Source organism: Hyla sarda, chromosome 4, assembly GCF_029499605.1.
Source record: "Hyla sarda isolate aHylSar1 chromosome 4, aHylSar1.hap1, whole genome shotgun sequence".
Classification (NCBI taxonomy): Eukaryota; Metazoa; Chordata; class Amphibia; order Anura; family Hylidae; genus Hyla; species Hyla sarda.
In genome coordinates this window covers 416,746,144-416,760,401 of record NC_079192.1, presented here as the reverse complement: position 1 = coordinate 416,760,401, position 14,258 = coordinate 416,746,144, and the positions used below count along the sequence as shown (strand labels likewise).

General features: G+C 46.0%; 2 protein-coding genes across 2 annotated transcripts in view; one reads left to right on the top strand and one right to left on the bottom strand.

The window, feature by feature from the left end:
* Positions 1 to 3,107, bottom strand: part of LRTM2 (leucine rich repeats and transmembrane domains 2) — an 82,479-nt gene extending 79,372 nt beyond the window's left edge. Inside the window, exon 1 of the mRNA XM_056517886.1 lies at positions 2,958 to 3,107. The gene's annotated coding sequence lies outside the window, so the exon portion shown is untranslated. The remainder of the gene's footprint in view (positions 1 to 2,957) is intronic.
* The window catches only part of CACNA2D4 (calcium voltage-gated channel auxiliary subunit alpha2delta 4), a 256,253-nt gene that overhangs the window by 194,430 nt on the left and 47,565 nt on the right, over positions 1 to 14,258 (top strand). The gene's annotated exons all lie outside the window — the stretch shown is intronic.

Genomic DNA, 14,258 nt, shown 5'->3' with positions numbered 1-14,258 from the left:
TGTGGAAAAATATCAACAATCTAAATGTTACAAGTCCATCTCCAGAGATCTAGATTTGTCTTTGTCCACAGTGCGCAACATTATCAAGAAGTTTACAACCCCATGGCACTGTAGGTAATGTCCCTGGGCGTGGACGGAAGAGAACAACTGATGAAAGGTGTCACCGCAGGATAGTCCGGATGGGGGATAAGCAGCCCCAAACAATTTCCAAAGATATTCAAGCTGTCCTGCAGGCTCAGGGAGCATCAGTGTCAGCGCGAACTATCCGTCCACATTTAAATGAAATTAAACGCTATGGAGGAGACCCAAGTGGACCCCACTATGGAGGAGACTCAGGAGGACCCCACTATGGAGGAGACCCAGGAGGACCCCACTATGGAGGAGACCCAGGAGGACCCCACTATGGAGGAGACCCAGGAGGACCCCACTATGGAGGAGACCCAGGAGGACCCCACTATGGAGGAGACCCAGGAGGACCCCACTATGGAGGAGACCCAGGAGGACCCCACTGCTGACACAGAAAAAAGAGACTACATTTTACCAAAATGAACTTGAGTAACCAAAATCCTTCTGGGAAAACATCTTGTGGACAGATGAGACAAGATAGAACTTTTTGGTAAAGCAAATCATTCTACTGTTTACCGAAAACAGAATGAGGCCTACAAAGAAAAGAACACAGTACCTACAGTGACATATGGGGGAGGTCAGTGATGTTTTGGGTTGTTTTGCTGCCTCTGGCACTGGGGGCCTTGAATGTGTACAAGACATCATGAAATCTGAGGATTACCAATGGATTTTGGGTCGCACTGTACAGCCCAGTGTCAGAAAGCTGGGTTTGCGTCCGAGATCTTGGGTCTTCCAGCAGGACAATGACCCCAAACATACGTCAGAAAACCCCCAGAAATGGATAACAACAAAGCGCTGGAGAGTTCTGAAGTGTCAGCAATGAGTCCAGATCTAAATCCCATTGATCACCTGTGGAGAGATCCTAAAATTACTGTTGGGAAAAGGCGCCGTCCAATAAGAGACCAGGAGCAGTTTGTAAAGAAAGAGTGGTCCAACATTCCGGCTGAGAGGTGTAAGAAGCTTATTGATGCTTATAGGAAGAGTGGTCCAACATTCCGGCTGAGAGGTGTAAGAAGCTTATTGATGCTTATAGGGAGAGTGGTCCAACATTCCGGCTGACAGGTGTAAGAAGCTTATTGATGGTTATAGGAAGAGTGGTCCAACATTCCGGCTGACAGGTGTAAGAAGCTTATTGATGCTTATAGGAAGAGTGGTCCAACATTCCGGCTGAGAGGTGTAAGAAGCTTATTGATGGTTATAGGAAGAGTGGTCCAACATTCCGGCTGAGAGGTGTAAGAAGCTTATTGATGGTTATAGGAAGAGTGGTCCAACATTCCGGCTGAGAGGTGTAAGAAGCTTATTGATGGTTATAGGAAGACACTTATTTTTTCCAAAAGGTGTACAACCAAATATTAAGTTAAGGGTGCCAATAATTTTGTCCAGACCATTTTGGAGTTTGGTGACATTATGTGCAATTTGCTTTTTTCCCTCCTTTTTTGGTTTAGTTCCAATATACACAAAGGGAATAAACATGTGTATAGCAAAACCTGTGTTACTGCAATCCTTTCCTATGAGAAATACTTCATTTTCTTGAAACATTTTAGGGGTGACAACATTTACAGCCATGACTGTACATATGGATAAGGGATCTTCATCACAGACATACACAGGAAAACGGAATCTCCATCCCTACATACATACAGTACATACAAACCCACATAGACGCACATGTAGACATGCACACGTGTTGTGCAGTCATAGACGAGCAGTGCGCAGCGTGTTCTATCCCACTCACTCAGTGTTAAGTTTGTATGACAACACATGCTGAACACACCATGAGGCCTGATACCTGGAGGGGGACATATAATGGAGGTGGGGGGCGGGGGGTCATGTTTTGATGTTGCGATAAACCGCATACAATTATACAATTGCTATTATGACCTATAATACCTGGGGCTTTCATTCAAAGATGATGCACAGTCATGGAAACAGAACCATTCAATTACTAGAACCATTTACTTTTTCCCTGCTGATGTCAGCCACAGGAGGAGGACGGTGGCAACCAGAGAGATATCAGATACCCTGAGCATCTCACCCCAACAGCTAGTGGCAGCCATTCATGTGTCTGTAGAGGGAACTTGTCAGATAGTGAAGTCCTGTGATTACAGCAGCCTCAGCACTGTCCAATCTATCACTCTGCTATAAGGATAGTAGTGACAGTGGGCAGGTAATGGCAGCCGTTCGTGTGTCTGTAGAGGGAACTTGTCAGATAGTGAAGTCCTGTGATTACAGCAGCCTCAGCACTATCCAATCTATCACTCTGCTATAAGGAGAGTAGTGACAGTGGGCAGGTAATGGCAGCCGTTCGTGTGTCTGTAGAGGGAACTTGTCAGATAGTGAAGTCCTGTGATTACAGCAGCCTCAGCGCTGTCACAATCTATCACTCTGCTATAAGGATAGTAGTGACAGTGGGCAGGTGATGGCAGCCATTCATGTGTCTGTAGAGGGAACTTGTCAGATAGTGAAGTCCTGTGATTACAGCAGCCTCAGCACTGTCCAATCTATCACTCTGCTATAAGGATAGTAGTGACAGTGGGCAGGTAATGGCAGCCGTTCGTGTGTCTGTAGAGGGAACTTGTCAGATAGTGAAGTCCTGTGATTACAGCAGCCTCAGCACTCTCCAATCTATCGCTCTGCTATAAGGAGAGAAGTGACAGTGGGCAGGTAATGGGAGTAGTGGTTGTGTACTGTCATCTGACCAAGCACCCTCAGCCTCTGCTGTCTCCTCACAGACACATCAGAGGGGTAACATTTATGGGCAGTCAGTAGTCGGACCCCAAGAATCTCCACATGAAGGGTCCTGACTTATTGTAATGAAGACATCAACTTACCAGTCAGGATTTTCTCTCAACTTCACGTTCTTCCATTCATGTCTCTTGCCTCAAATGCTATTTTTTACCTTATTTACTGTCTCTTGCCTCTCTTGCCATCTCTTCTCTTTCTTCCAGTCTCTTCTCTCACTTGCTGTCTCTCCACTCTCTTGTCATCTCTTTCCTCTCTTGTAGACTCTTCCCTCTATTGCTGTCTCTTCCCTCTCTTGCTGTCTCTTCCCTCTCTTGCTGTCTCTTCCCTCTCTTGTTGTCTCTCCTCTCTCTTGCGGTCTTCCTCCTCTCCTGCTGTCTCTCCTCACTCTTTTTGTCTCTCTTCTCTTTCTTGCTGTCTCTTCCCTCTTTTGCCATCTCTTCCCTCTCTTGCTCTCTCTCTCTTGCTGTCTCTCTCTCCTCTCTTGCTGTCTCTCTCCTCTCTCTTCCTGTCTCTCTCCTTTCATTCACTCTTGCTATCTCTCCCCTCTCTAGCCATCTCTTTCCTCTCCTGCTGTCTCTCCCCTCTCTTGCAGTCTCTTCCCTCTCTTACTGTCTCTTCCCTCTCTTGCTGTCTCTCACCTCTCTTGCTGTCTCTCTCCATTCTCTTGCTGTCCATCTCCTCTCTCTTGCTGTCTCTCTCCTCTTTTGTTGTCTCTCCTCAGTCTTGCTGTCTCTCACCTCTCTTGCTGTCTCTCTCCTCTCTCTTGCTGTCTCTCTCCTCTCTCTTGCTGTCTCTCCCCTCTCTTGCTGTCTCTCTCCTCTCTTGCTGTGTCTCTCCTCTCTTGCTGTCTCCTGCCTCTCTTGCTGTCTCTCCCCTCTCTTGCTGTCTCTCCCCTCTTGCGGTCTCTCTTGCTGTCTCTCCTCTCTCTTGCTGTCTTTCTCCTCTCTTGCTGTCTCTCTCCTCTCTTGCTGTCTCTCTCCTCTCTTGCTGTCTCTCTTCTCTCTCTTGCTGTCTCTCTCCTCTCTCTTGCTGTCTCTCTCCTCTCTCTTGCTGTCTCTCTCCTCTCTCTTCCTGTCTCCCCTATCTTGCTGTCTCTCTCTCCTCTCTTGCTGTCTCTTCCCTCTCTTGCTGTCTCTATCCTCTATTGCTATCTCTTCCCTCTCTTGCTATCTCTCCCCTCTCTTGCTGTCTCTCCCCTCTCTTGCTGTCTCTCCCCTCTCTTGCTGTCTCTCTCCCCTCTCTTGCTGTCTCTCTCCCCTCTCTTGATGTCTCTCTCTTGCTGTCTCTCTCCTCTCTCTTGCTGTCTCTCTCCTCTCTTGCTGTCTCTCTCCTCTCTTGCTGTCTCTCTCCTCTCTTGCTGTCTCTCCCCTCTCTTGCTGTCTCTCCCCTCTCTTGCTGTCTCTGCCCTCTCTTGCTGTCTCTCTACTCTCTTGCTGTCTCTCTACTCTCTTGCTGTCTCTCACCTCTCTTGCTGTCTCTCCTCTCTCTTGCTGTCTCTCTCCTCTCTCTTGCTGTCTCTTCCCTCTCTTGCTGTCTCTCCCCTCTCTTGCTGTCTCTCCCCTCTCTTGCTATCTCTCTCCTCTCTCTTGCTGTCTCTCCCCTCTCTTGCTGTCTCTCCCCTCTCTAGCTGTCTCTCTCCTCTCTTGCTGTCTTCCCTCTCTTGCTTGTTTCTCCCCTCTCTTGCTGTCTCTCTCCTCTCTTGCTGTCTTCCCTCTCTTGATGTCTCTCCCCTCTCTTGCTGTCTCTCTCCTCTCTTGATGTCTCTCTCCTCTCTTGCTGTCTTCCCTCTCTTGCTGTCTTCCCTCTCTTGCAGTCTCTCCCCTCTCTTGCTGTCTCTCTCCTCTCTTGCTGTCTCTCACCTCTCTTGCTGTCTCTCCTCTCTTGATGTCTCTCTCCTCTCTTGATGTCTCTCCCCTCTCTTGCTGTCTCTCCCCTCTCTTGCTGTCTCTCCCCTCTCTTGCTGTCTCTCCCCTCTCTTGCTGTCTCTCCCCTCTCTTGCTGTCTCACTCCTCTCTTGCTGTCTCTCTCCTCTCTTGCTGTCTCTCTCCTCTCTTGATGTCTCTTCTCTCTTGATGTCTCTCTCCTCTCTTGATGTCTCTCCTCTCTTGATGTCTCTCTCCTCTCTTGCGGTCTTCCCTCTCTTGCTGTCTCTCCCCTCTCTTGCTGTCTCTCCCCTCTCTTGCTGTCTCTCTCCTCTCTTGCTGTCTCTCCCCTCTCTTGCTGTCTCTCCCCTCTCTTGCTGTCTCTCCCCTCTCTTGCTGTCTCTCCTCTCTTGCTGTCTCTCCCCTCTCTTGCTGTCTCTCCCCTCTCTTGCTGTCTCTCCCCTCTCTTGCTGTCTCTCTCCTCTCTTGCTGTCTCTCTCCTCTCTTGCTGTCTCTCTCCTCTCTTGCTGTCTCTCTCCTCTCTTGATGTCTCTTCTCTCTTGATGTCTCTCTCCTCTCTCTCCTCTCTTGATGTCTCTCTCCTCTCTTGCTGTCTTCCCTCTCTTGCTGTCTTCCCTCTCTTGCTGTCTCTCCCCTCTCTTGCTGTCTCTCTCCTCTCTTGCTGTCTCTCCCCTTTCTTGCTGTCTCTCCCCTCTCTTGCTGTCTCTCCCCTCTCTTGCTGTCTCTCCCCTCTCTTGCTGTCTCTCCCCTCTCTTGCTGTCTCTTCCCTCTCTTGCTGTCTCTCCCCTCTTGCTGTCTCTCTCCTCTCTTGCTGTCTTCCCTCTCTTGCTGTCTCTCCCCTCTCTTGCTGTCTCTTCCCTCTCTTGCTGTCTATCCCCTCTCTTGCTGTCTCTCCCCTCTTTTGCTGTCTCTTCCCTCTCTTGCTGTCTCTTCCCTCTCTTGCTGTCTCTTCCCTCTCTTGCTGTCTCTCTCCTCTCTTGCTGTCTCCCCTCTCTTGCTGTCTCTCTCCTCTCTTGCTGTCTCTCCCCTCTCTTGCTGTCTCTCCCCTCTCTTGATGTCTCTCCTCTCTTGATGTCTCTCCTCTCTTGCTGTCTCTCTCCTCTCTTTTGCTGTCTCTCTCCTCTCTTGCTGTCTCTCTCCTCTCTTGCTGTCTCTCTCCCCTCTCTTGCTGTCTCTCTCCTCTCTTGATGTCTCTCCTCTCTTGCTGTCTCTCTCCTCTCTTGATGTCTCTCCTCTCTTGCTGTCTCTCCCCTCTCTTGCTATCTCTCTCCTCTCTTGATGTCTCTCCTCTCTTGCTGTCTCTCTCCTCTCTTGCTGTCTCTCCCCTCTCTTGCTGTCTCTCCCCTCTCTTGCTGTCTCTCTCCTCTCTTGATGTCTCCCCTCTCTTGCTGTCTCTCTCCTCTCTTGCTGTCTTCCCTCTCTTGCTGTCTCTCCCCTCTCTTGCTGTCTTCCCTCTCTTGCTGTCTCTCTCCTCTTGCTGTCTCTCCCCTCTCTTGTTCCTCTCGGGCCCCTCATTATGTGGGTCTCTTCTATTGTTTGCTGTTGTTTTCGGGGTGTGTTCGGGATATCACTGTCTCGCTGCTATCACCCCCTATTATTATGGCTGTCAGATGAGATCGCCCATCTGTGGAGCACAATGGAATCCGCCACCCACCTCAAACCTCCGAGGCGGCATCAAGCCAAGTGCCAAGAAGAGCGCAGCAGCTGCAGCCTGGACGGTGGAGGCGCTGACCCCGGTCCTGAAGTGATTCTCTCCAATTTTGTCCTGAACAACTCTAACCCTGTCCTCACTGACATAATGCGGCCCCTCTCTGAAATACTCTGTGCTGCTGGATAGGCTCTCAGTGATGTCACCGCTGATCTCTAGTGATGGATAGACTGTATTCTCAGTGATGTCACCGCTGATCTCTAGTGATGGATAGGCTGTATTCTCAGTGATGTCACTGCTGATCTCTAGTGATGGATAGGCTGTATTCTCAGTGATGTCACCGCTGATCTCTAGTGATGGATAGGATGTATAGTCAGTGATGTCACCACTGATCTCTAGTGATGGATAGGCTGTATTCTCAGTGATGTCACCGCTGATCTCTAGTGATGGATAGGCTGTATTCTCAGTGATGTCACCGCTGATCTCTAGTGATGGATAGGCTGTATTCTCAGTGATGTCACCGCTGATCTCTAGTGATGGATAGGCTGTATTCTCAGTGATGTCACTGCTGATCTCTAGTGATGGATAGGCTGTATTCTCAGTGATGTCACCGCTGATCTCTAGTGATGGATAGGCTGTATTCTCAGTGATGTCACTGCTGATCTCTAGTGATGGATAGGCTGTATTCTCAGTGATGTCACTGCTGATCTCTAGTGAATGGATAGGCTGTATTCTCAGTGATGTCACCGCTGATCTCTAGTGATGGATAGAATGTATTCTCAGTGATGTCACCACTGATCTCTAGTGATGGATAGGCTGTATTCTCAGTGATGTCACCACTGATCTCTAGTGATGGATAGGCTGTATTCTCAGTGATGTCACCGCTGATCTCTAGTGAATGGATAGGCTGTATTCTCAGTGATGTCACCGCTGATCTCTAGTGATGGATAGGCTGTATTCTCAGTGATGTCCCCGCTGATCTCTAGTGATGGATAGGCTGTATTCTCAGTGATGTCACCGCTGATCTCTAGTGATGGATAGGCTGTATTCTCAGTGATGTCCCCGCTGATCTCTAGTGATGGATAGGCTGTATTCTCAGTGATGTCACCGCTGATCTCTAGTGACGGATAGGCTGTATTCTCAGTGATGTCACCGCTGATCTCTAGTGATGGATAGGCTGTATTCTCAGTGATGTCACCGCTGATCTCTAGTGACGGATAGGCTGTATTCTCAGTGATGTCACCGCTGATCTCTAGTGAATGGATAGGCTGTATTCTCCGTGATGTCACCGCTGATCTCTAGTGAATGGATAGGCTGTATTCTCAGTGATGTCACCGCTGATCTCTAGTGATGGATAGGCTGTATTCTCAGTGATGTCACCGCTGATCTCTAGTGATGGATAGGCTGTATTCTCAGTGATGTCACCACTGATCTCTAGTGATGGATAGACTGTATTCTCAGTGATGTCACCGCTGATCTCTAGTGAATGGATAGGCTGTATTCTCAGTGATGTCACCGCTGATCTCTAGTGATGGATAGAATGTATTCTCAGTGATGTCACCGCTGATCTCTAGTGATGGATAGGCTGTATTCTCAGTGATGTCACTGCAGATCTCTAGTGATGGATAGACTGTATTCTCAGTGATGTCACCGCTGATCTCTAGTGATGGATAGGCTGTATTCTCAGTGATGTCACCGCTGATCTCTAGTGATGGATAGGCTGTATTCTCAGTGATGTCACCGCTGATCTCTAGTGATGGATAGGCTGTATTCTCAGTAATGTCACCGCTGATCTCTAGTGATGGATAGGCTGTATACTCAGTGATGTCACCGCTGATCTCTAGTGATGGATAGGCTGTATACTCAGTGATGTCAGAGCTGATCTCTAGTGATGGATAGGCTGTATTCTCAGTGATGTCACCGCTGATCTCTAGTGATGGATAGGATGTATTCTCAGTGATGTCACCGCTGATCTCTAGTGATGGATAGGCTGTATTCTCAGTGATGTCACCGCTGATCTGTAGTGATGGATAGACTGTATTCTCAGTGATATCACCGCTGATCTCTAGTGAATGGATAGGCTGTATTCTCAGTGATGTCCCCGCTGATCTCTAGTGATGGATAGACTGTATTCTCAGTGATGTCACTGCTGATCTCTAGTGATGGATAGGCTGTATTCTCAGTGATGTCACCGCTGATCTCTAGTGATGGATAGGCTGTATTCTCAGTGATGTCACCGCTGATCTCTAGTAATGGATAGGCTGTATTCTCAGTGATGTCACCGCTGATCTCTAGTGATGGATAGACTGTATTCTCAGTGATGTCACCGCTGATCTCTAGTGATGGATAGGCTGTATTCTCAGTGATGTCACCGCTGATCTCTAGTGATGGATAGGCTGTATTCTCAGTGATGTCACTGCTGATCTCTAGTGAACGGATAGGCTGTATTCTCAGTGATGTCCCCGCTGATCTCTAGTGATGGATAGACTGTATTCTCAGTGATGTCACTGCTGATCTCTAGTGATGGATAGGCTGTATTCTCAGTGATGTCACCGCTGATCTCTAGTAATGGATAGGCTGTATTCTCAGTGATGTCACCGCTGATCTCTAGTAATGGATAGGCTGTATTCTCAGTGATGTCACCGCTTATCTCTAGTGATGGATAGGCTGTATTCTCAGTGATGTCACCGCTGATCTCTAGTGATGAATAGACTGTATTGTCAGTGATGTCACCGCTGATCTCTAGTGAATGGATAGGCTGTATTCTCAGTGATGTCACCGCTGATCTCTAGTGATGGATAGGCTGTATTCTCAGTGATGTCACCGCTGATCTCTAGTGATGGATAGGCTGTATTCTCAGTGATGTCACCGCTGATCTCTAGTGATGGATAGGCTGTATTCTCAGTGATGTCACCGCTAATCTCTAGTGATGAATAGGCTGTATTCTCAGTGATGTCACCTCTGATCTCTAGTGATGGATAGGATGTATTCTCAGTGATGTCACCGCTGATCTCTAGTGATGGATAGGATGTATTCTCAGTGATGTCACCGCTGATCTCTAGTGATGGATAGGCTGTATTCTCAGTGATGTCACCGCTGATCTCTAGTGATGGATAGGATGTATTCTCAGTGATGTCACCGCTGATCTCTAGTGATGGATAGGCTGTATTCTCAGTGATGTCACCGCTGATCTCTAGTGATGGATAGGCTGTATTCTCAGTGATGTCACCGCTAATCTCTAGTGATGAATAGGCTGTATTCTCAGTGATGTCACCACTGATCTCTAGTGATGGATAGGCTGTATTCTCAGTGATGTCACCGCTGATCTCTAGTGATGGATAGGCTGTATTCTCAGTGATGTCACCGCTAATCTCTAGTGATGGATAGGCTGTATTCTCAGTGATGTCACCGCTGATCTCTAGTGATGGATAGGCTGTATTCTCAGTGATGTCACCGCTGATCTCTAGTGAATGGATAGGCTGTATTCTCAGTGATGTCACCGCTGATCTCTAGTGATGGATAGAATGTATTCTCCGTGATGTCACCGCTGATCTCTAGTGATGGATAGGATGTATTCTCAGTGATGTCACCGCTGATCTCTAGTGATGGATAGGTTGTATTCTCAGTGATGTCACCGCTGATCTCTAGTGATGGATAGACTGTATTCTCAGTGATGTCACCGCTGATCTCTAGTGATGGATAGGCTGTATTCTCAGTGATGTCACCGCTGATCTCTAGTGATGGATAGACTGTATTCTCAGTGATGTCACCGCTGATCTCTAGTGATGGATAGGCTGTATTCTCAGTGATGTCACCGCTGATCTCTAGTGATGGATAGGCTGTATTCTCAGTGATGTCACCGCTGATCTCTAGTGATGGATAGACTGTATTCTCAGTGATGTCACCGCTGATCTCTAGTGATGGATAGGCTGTATTCTCAGTGATGTCACCGCTGATCTCTAGTGATGGATAGGCTGTATTCTCAGTGATGTCACCGCTGATCTCTAGTGATGGATAGGATGTATTCTCAGTGATGTCATCGCTGATCTCTAGTGAATGGATAGGCTGTATTCTCAGTGATGTCACCGCTGATCTCTACTCGGACTGATTCCAGTTGAAATGTCTTTCTTCCAGTCTGTGGTCACATGTAGGATTATGGTGCCCCTCCCCCAGATGGATATACAGTCATGGCTGTAAATGTTGTCCCCCCTGAAATGTTCCTATATAAAATGAAGTATTTCTCACAGGAAAGGATTGCAGTAACACAGGTTTATTCCCTTTGTGTATATATATAGATCTCCTCTCCTCTGTGTGTATATATATATATATATATATATATATATATATATAGATCTCCTCTCCTCTGTGTATATATATATATATATATATATATATATAGATCTCCTCTCCTCTGTATATATATATATATAGATCTCCTCTCCTCTGTATATATATATATATAGATCTCCTCTCCTCTGTATATATATATATATTGCAGTAACACAGGTTTTGCTATACACATGTTTATTCCCTTTGTGTGTATATATATATAGATCTCCTCTCCTCTGTATATATATATATATATATAGATCTCCTCTCCTCTGTATATATATATATATATATAGATCTCCTCTCCTCTGTATATATATATATATTGCAGTAACACAGGTTTTGCTATACACATGTTTATTCCCTTTGTGTGTATTGGAACTAAACCAAAAAAGGAGGAAAAAAAGCAAATTGGACATAATGTCACCAAACTCCAAAAATGGGCAAAATTATTGGCCCCTTTCATAATTGTGGATAAATAAGATTGTTTCCAGCCTGTGATGTTCCTTTATACTCACCTGGGGCAAGTAACTGGTGTGGGCAATATAAAAATCACACCTGAAAGGAGATAAAAAGGAGAGAAGTTCACTTAGTTTTTGCATTGTGTCTGTGTGTGTCACACTAAGCATGGACAACAGAAAGAGGAGAAGAGAACTGTCTGAGGACTTGGGAACCAAAATTGTGGAAAATATCAACAATCTCCAGGTTACACGTCCATCTCCAGAGATCTAGATTTGTCTTTGTCCACAGTGCGCAACATTATCAAGAAGTTTACACCCCATGGAACTGTAGGTAATCTCCCTGGACGTGGACGGAAGAGAAAAACGCAGGATAGTCCGGATGGTGGATAAGCAGCCCCAAACAAGTTCCAAAGATATTCAAGCTGTTCTGCAGTCTCAGGGAGCATCAGTGTCAGCGCGAACTATCAGTCCACATTTATATGAAATGAAACGCTATGGAGTAGACCCAGGAGGACCCCACTATGGAGGAGACCCAGGAGGACCCCACTATGGAGGAGACCCAGGAGGACCCCACTATGGAGGAGACCCAGGAGGGACCCCACTATGGAGGAGACCCAGGAGGACCCCACTATGGAGGAGACCCAGGAGGACCCCACTATGGAGGAGACCCAGGAGGAACCCACTATGGAGGAGACCCAGGAGGACCCCGCTATGGAGGAGACCCAGGAGGACCCCACTATGGAGGAGACCCAGGAGGACCCCACTATGGAGGAGACCCAGGAGGACCCCACTATGGAGGAGACCCAGGAGGACCCCACTATGGAGGAGACCCAGGAGGACCCCACTATGGAGGAGACCCAGGAGGACCCCACTATGGAGGAGACCCAGGAGGACACCACTGCTGAAACAGAGACATAAAAAAGCAAGACTACATTTTACCAAAATGAACTTGAGTAACCAAAATCATTCTGGGAAAACGTCTTGTGGACAGATGAGACAAGATAGAGGTTTTTGGTAAAGCAAATCATTTTACTGTTTACCGAAAACGGAATGAGGCCTACAAAGAAAAGAACACAGAACCTACAGTGACATATGGGGGAGGTCAGTGATGTTTTGGGTGTTTTGCTGCCTCTGGCACTGGGGGCCTTGAATGTGTACAAGACATCATGAAATCTGAGGATTACCAATGGATTTTGGGTCGCACTGTACAGCCCAGTGTCAGAAAGCTGGGTTTGTGTCCCAGATCTTGGGTCTTCCAGCAGGACAATGACCCCGAACATACATCAAAAAGCCCCAGAATGGACGACAACAAAGCGCTGGAGAGTCCTGAAGTGTCAGCAATGAGTCCAGATCTAAATCCCATTGATCACCTGTGGAGAGATCCTAAAATTACTGTTGGGAAAAGGCGCCGTCCAATAAGAGAGACCAGGAGCAGTTTGTAAAGGAAGAGTGGTCCAACATTCCGGCCGAGAGGTGTAAGAAGCTTATTAATGCTTATAGGAAGAGTGGTCCAACATTCCGGCTGAGAGGTGTAAGAAGCTTATTGATGCTTATAGGAAGAGTGGTCCAACATTCCCGCTGAGAGGTGTAAGAAGCTTATTGATGGTTATAGGAAGAGTGGTCCAACATCCCGGCTGAGAGGTGTAAGAAGCTTATTGATGGTTATAAGAAGAGTGGTCCAAAATTCCGGCTGAGAGGTGTAAGAAGCTTATTGATGGTTATAGGAAGAGTGGTCCAACATTCCGGCTGAGAGGTGTAAGAAGCTTATTGATGCTTATAGGAAGAGTGGTCCAACATTCCGGCTGAGAGGTGTAAGAAGCTTATTGATGGTTATAGGAAGAGTGGTCCAACATTCCGGCTGAGAGGTGTAAGAAGATTATTGATGGTTATAGGAAGACACTGATTTCACTTATTTTTTCCAAAGGGTGTGCAACCAAATATTAAGTTAAGGGGCCAATAATTGTGTCCGGACCATTTTTGGAGTTTGGTGACATTATGTCCAATTTGCTTTTTTTCCTCCTTTTTTGGTTTAGTTCCAATACAGACAAAGGGAATAAACATGTGTATAGCAAAACCTGTGTTACTGCAATATATATATATATATATATATATATATATATATATATATATATATACAGAGGAGAGGAGATCTATATATATATATATATATATATACAGAGGAGAGGAGATCTATATATATATATATATATATATATATACAGAGGAGAGGAGATCTATATATATATATATATATATACAGAGGAGAGGAGATATATATATATATATATATATATATATATACAGAGGAGAGGAGATCTATATATATATATATATATATATATATATATACAGAGGTGAGGAGATCTATATATATATATATACAGAGGAGAGGAGATCTATATATATATATATATATATATATATATATATATATACACAGAGGAGAGGAGATCTATATATATATTTACAGAGGAGAGGAGATCTATATATATATATATATTTACAGAGGAGAGGAGATCTATATATATATATATATATATATATATACACAGAGGAGAGGAGATCTATATATATATACAGAGGAGAGGAGATCTATATATATATATATATATATATACACAAAGGGAATAAACCTGTGTTACTGCAATCCTTTCCTGTGAGAAATACTAAATGTTATAGAAACATTTCAGGGGGGACAACATTTACGGCCATGACTGTATAGATATTTGATTATAGTGCCCCCTCCCTCCCCACGGGTATATATATATATAGGATGTGACTAGGTATACTGTTCCTATATTTGTGCCCTGGTGACGCGGAGGAGACTTCACATTTCCGCTGTTGGGTGAGAGAACGCGGTGAGGTGCGAGCGCTCGGTGGGAAGTCACTGGGGGGGGGGGGGGGGATAATATTAGATCAGTCATCTGATGATTTAACCCTTCGTATGGGAGGATCCGATGTCAGTATTGGGGTTCCCTTTCTTCCTACAGCAAAACAACAACTCCCAGCATGCTCTGACAGCCTGTGACACTATATTTAATGGCCAAGAAATTATATTCAGCAAAA